Below are 6029 nucleotides of genomic sequence, written 5' to 3' on the forward strand. Positions count from 1 at the left end.
TGAGGATATTTCAGTACTGAGATATATGTATCATCATGATATAGCCTACAATCATTGCAACACTATTTTAATCTCACCCAACAATACATGATAATGTCATTATCATTGTTGCCTCACCTTGACGTTTGACCTTAGCTGTGCAGAGGTGCACATTTTTTATATCTTGGGACATCCCACACCTAGTCTGGAGTTTTAAAAATGAAAAATGTATTATAGTTTGTGGAGCTTTTGATGTGGAAGAAGGAGCAGTTGTGTTTTGATGCATTTTTAAAGCAACATTATGTAACGCCTACCTTAAAATAACAGCTTCCAAATTATGTTGATGGTACAGTGTCTTGTAATAGGGTGGATGGTGTCTCTGTCTCAGCCCCTCGGCCCCACCATCACCTGTTTCTGCACTTCAGTGAGAAGGTAGGATCACAGCGTTACATACATGTTTACTTCAAGCTACGAGTTTTAAACACGTAACATTGTTATGACGTGGTGAGTTTTGTTTGTAGTCAGCACCTTACGTCTGACAGACTGTGACAGACATGGGATTTGTGTTTTATGTTGGTGGTGTTGCACTCAGGAACTGTGGGGGGCGCCAAATTGCATAAAAATGCTAATTTCTACATAGTATTGCTTTAAGATGGAAAAAAACCCCACAAAATTATTATTCCTAGAGAGTTTTTTAGAGTTGTTATTTTTTGCATATGAAGTCACAATTTACACAAAACACACTATGCTAGTGCTAGTTATGCTATTTATTTGTCTTGAAAAAAACTAAACAGCTAATGTCTCAAAAAATCATGAACCAGTTACTCAAGATAATCTACCGACCCTGTTGTGAGCAGTTTCACGTCGGGGGACTGTTTTCCTTTAAGTGAATCACTGTGCAGACGGAAGTGCGCGGGGAAACGCAAGTTGCAAGTGTCCTCCTCAGCTAGCCTCTCGTCCATGAGGACATGCTAGCTTCCTTCTACGTAGTGATATGGTCGGCAAGTATGAAACTTGCTCACAAGGTCTGTGATTATCTCGGGCAACTGGGTCATGATTTCTGAATAGAGACATTACTGTTGAGGTTTATTTTTCAACCCCCCCTCGCACTTTGAGCACCACAAGCTGAGTGCCATCCAGTTCCATTATATTCAAAAGAAGGCAGACATCTCCATGGCCCAAATCTCCTATCAAGATGTATAATTAACACTGCAGGTGAGAGGGAAAATATGTACTTTGAGTGACCTGTCCCTTTAATAAAGTCACAATCATATCATTGTTCTAAGCGTCTGCAGGGGGATCTTTCTTGTTGCACACTGAGAAAATGTTTAAACCAGGAGCCTGTATTTACTCTGTGTCCCGAGTCTTCCAGGGTTATGGGCTGAGACTCAGCTGTTGGGAGGGCAGACTCAGAGTGATGGTGTCGTGAGAGATGCTTTGCCTGAGAGCGGCACATCTCCCCTCTGTGGCTTTTGTGGTCCTAAAAGGGCTGCACAGAAAGAACGAGAGCACTGACCTAAAAAACAGACTTTCCCCTCCACAAAGCTCCGAGAGCGGCCCGCACCACCAACGGCATGTTGATTTTCGTGGAGTGTCAGCGAACCAAACGGTGAAATAATGCGCAAAACAACCATTAACTCCCGAATGTTAGTGACATGGAGCAAATTGGTGCACAGGTGAAGCGTGTCCCTGTGGTTTTTACTTAACACAGAGCTTGTTCTGTCTGATGGGCTTCAAAATTAGAGCACGGGGCCACTGACCAGGTTGCTGTATTTGACGTGTTGGGTGTGAAAACAGGCTGATTAAACACACACACTCACTCACACACACACACACACACACACACACACACACCTCAGAGGTTTATATTTCTCATTCTGTCGCTGCACTGAGAGTGGATCAATGTGGCAGAGGCTCAGTGATGAACTTGTTCCCCGCTGGCAATATGATGGGTCTGTTTTCTAATAAAACAGCCTCCTGAGAAAATGATGACACTCCACTGGCCTTTGTCGTTGATTAGAGCCTGACCACGCTCCTTTCTGCCTTTACAGTGGGGGCTGTGAGCAGAGCCACGGCAATATTTAATGACACGCAGGTGCAAAGATCCTGCAAAAGCCATTTCATGCTGCAAAAGAAACGGGGAGCGTGAGAAGTAAGATTAGATATTTGGCTGTTTTGAAATGACAGATCTAAAGCAAAGAAAATTTGGGTCAAATTGCTCCAACGTGACAGAGACTAAAAACCAGCACAGCATTCAAAAGCTTCAGTGAGCCATTGGTAAAATAATGAAAATGGTAATGCGTGCATGCTATTTGCAAGGTCAGCAAAAGATAATCTACCATTATGTTCTCAGTATAAAAGCCCAATTTCCTATTGATGGAGAGGAGCTGCAGGCAAGACTCCAGAGTGACATCAACATAAACAGCCTGTTAAGACAAAAGTGAAGAGTGTGTGAAAAGTGTTAAAGCAAATGTGTGTAATGTGGTCATAATAAAAGGAGGAAAGCCTTCAGATGTAATAAACGCATCTGTGTCACACTGATATGAGTGTGGCGGACCCCGCCAGTCCTCACCGCAGCGCTCACCCCTTCTGCTCTTCCCGGGCAAACTGTGACAGCACCAGAGAGAGCATGTAGATAAAATCATTTTGCAAATAAGTAATTACAGTAAACAATAGAAGGAGCTGGCAATCTGCGGCGTGTTAATGTGCGACCCTGGCGTACTAATGGCTTCACGTCCTGTTTGTTGAAGGAAGTACAAAACCACATTGAAACCTCGCTGTTTGGAGGTCACCAAACCTGTAAATGAATAAGATATGAGAAGATGCATTTATCTTTAATTAGTATTGACGTTGTGTTTGGGGAAAGACACAGCAGGGAAATTATGTGTAAGCCTGGTGGAGAGTAATCAGCCAGCGAATGGAGGCCGTGATGCATTGCTTCAATATAAAAGCTGAGCGATGCCACCGCTCAATTTGACATAATGGCCTTTAGGAATGGTAATAGTTTCAGAGAAAACATATGCTTACAGAACAAGTGAAGGCAAACCACACAGTGCTATCAATATATTGATTTGGAGACTGTACATCACTAAACCGTACAGTGAGAACACCTCTCATCAGTCTTTTGAAGGGGGAGGGAGGCACATTCACAGTTAACCATAATTATTTGAGAGGTTACAGAGGACGAGGCGAGAAATCTGCGAGTTTGTACTTTGGCACAGTGCTGCTACATGCTGCTACATGCTGCTACATGCTAACATCAGTATGATCACGGTGATAATGCCATTGGCTAATGTGATGTTAAGCTGCGTTCTCAAAGTTCACCATCGTAGTTTAGCGTGTTAGCATGCTCACGGTTGCTAAACATCCTTTTGTTTTGAATATTTTGGCTCCCCCCATTTTGTGACATTTTAATACTTTTTGTTGAATATTCCAGATTTATTTCATGATTTGATTTTTGTCTGATACTGGAATAATACTGTTATTGATTTCTTGTAATTTTTCACATTTTAACCAAAGAACATTTTACTTTTGTTTTCAATGGTTATTTTTCAGATATTTTACCAATGATTTAGAGACAGGCTGTGTTACAGACATTAATCTGATAAATTAGTGATTTTTTTTTACAAAATAAATACTACAAATGTCAACAACATAAACAACAACAACAATACATCAACAAAACAATCTGTTAAATCTCGTTTTTATCTTACAATATTTTCACTATTCTTTTCTGCACATTTTAAAAATGTTTTTCAGATATTTTCCCAATAATTTTAAGATATTTTCAAGATTTTTGAGAGAACATTTTACAGATTTTTTTCCAGAATTCATTCTGTAAAAAAATTTCAGTAAAGTCAAATTTTATTTTTGTAGCTTATTTATTTGTTTGTTTATTTTCAAAATAAATCGCAAAAGTCTGACAAAATGCATACAGATATCCATAAAAAAAGAGTGCAGTTTAAATACCTGACAAAAATGTGTTATCTTTCTGAAAAGACATCAATAAAATATTTGACACAAATTAACTCTTAATTAAAGGCTGTTACACACATGTTAGTACCATACTGTTTCTGACAACATTTTTAAATAAATGCTGGCAACTTCTTCATAATCCATTATCAACTCCTTGTACCTTGGATTTACAGTTTTTTAAGTGTGGTAATCTTAAGGATATAGATGTTTGGCGCACACATGCACACACATGATGACATGCTTTCATTTCAGACTCTGGAGAGTCAACAGGAGAGCAGCTGCTCGGAGGTGATACCATTCAAACAACATTAAGTCGCCTGTCATCCAACGAGTTGATAATTTCCCTCAGGTAAACTCGAGCGCACCACTTTCTTAATCTGTCAAGTAACATAACAGGAGTCCTCTGGAGAAATCTGACTTTCAACACTTGCGATATGAAGAAAATCACATTAATGCCCGTTGTTAATTGAAAACGTCTACTAATCTGCTGACAAACGGACAGCGTCGACTTTATGAGCCATTTCTACATGCAGATGTCTTCTTATCAGGGCCAATTTAAACCCACTAATGACTGAAACTGTCCCGTGAATGTCAAAGTAAAGATGAGTGACTTCTGTCTGAAGAAACATTAGCTCCTGATTAATTTGCAAATTAAAACATTTCAGTCACAACCAGGGGTTTAAGTGTTATCGACACATTTTGTGTGGTGTGTTGCGTTGTTATGGTAAAAAATGAAGAAAGCTGATTTACTGAAGGATGATAAATGTCACAACACTACTCAAATAACGGAGTGGCCTTGATCTACAAAGCACATCATCATTGGACAAATTAAAAAAAACATATACAAATCAGAGAGCATGGCCTTATTTAGACAGATAAATACTGCTTTATTAATCCCAATGGGAAAACAAAACAAAAACTGAACGAATATTAAAAACTAGGAGCACACGCTGAACATATGTTTAGGCAGACAATACTTTCTACTGTAAACTCTAGTGTTTTTTTGTTGTTCTGTTCTGTAACATCAATAGCATGTCTGTCTGTCCGTCCTGAGCGAGGGGTCTCTCCTCTCCTCTTAAAGCAACATTATGTAGAAATGGGCATTTTTTGTGATTTGGCACCCCCCACAGTTTCTTTTCATACACTCATAGTTTAGGCCTAATTAATTTGACAAAAAAAGAGACAAAATACACAATAAACAAAGATGAATTTGACCGATAGCACTACTTATCTTCAGTTCAGCATCACATAACAAAATAGTGTGATGGTGCATCCTGTCAAAGATCTAGCTTCACACACCTTCATTCATTCATTTATTGTACTTAAGATTAACAACATCTGTGACGGAAAGTGTTGACTGCTCCGTCCCTTGTACGGTTACATCAGAGAGTCTCTGTAACACTGTAATCTTGTCCTGGAAATGACAACTATACCGGATAAAACTGCTTTGTATGAACAGTTTAACTCGGGTCCATGACCTCCGTATGTGTAAACGTGGCTACAACATTTGTGTTTGAAAACTTTCCATCTTCACCCTGAATTCCTTCCTCTGAGGAACGGAGACTGTTTTGGAGGATAAACTGATGATATTCTTGGACAGGCTGAGGAATGAAAGACTCTCTGACTCCAGCCTGATGGAGCCTCAGTTTGTCTTATGTGACAAAATCAAAACCTATTTTTACACGTACACAGCTGCACATTCTTCTAATTTTCCTTTCATTTCATTTTTTGACACTCAGCAGGGATATGGCTCTTTAGATGTGACTTCACTAACTGAGTCAGAGTTTTTTTTTTTTTTTACTTCTGCATAATCCTCAGGGTTATGATTGATCATAAATTCACATGGAAACAACATATTGACTCTACCAGAGGAAAAAATTCAAAGTCAGTGGGAATCCTGTATAAATCTAGAGATACATCATCTGGCCTTGTATAAAATCTATTACAGGACTGATTATTATGCCCACACAAACCCGCTGTCTCTAAATTTCCATGTTATTAAATTTAATGACTTGTTTTATTGTAAAATAATAAAAGATAATGTTCAGAGTAAACTCAAAGTTTCTCCCAGACTG

The sequence above is a fragment of the Sparus aurata genome, chromosome 9 (genome assembly GCF_900880675.1).
Source record: "Sparus aurata chromosome 9, fSpaAur1.1, whole genome shotgun sequence".
NCBI lineage: Eukaryota > Metazoa > Chordata > Actinopteri > Spariformes > Sparidae > Sparus > Sparus aurata.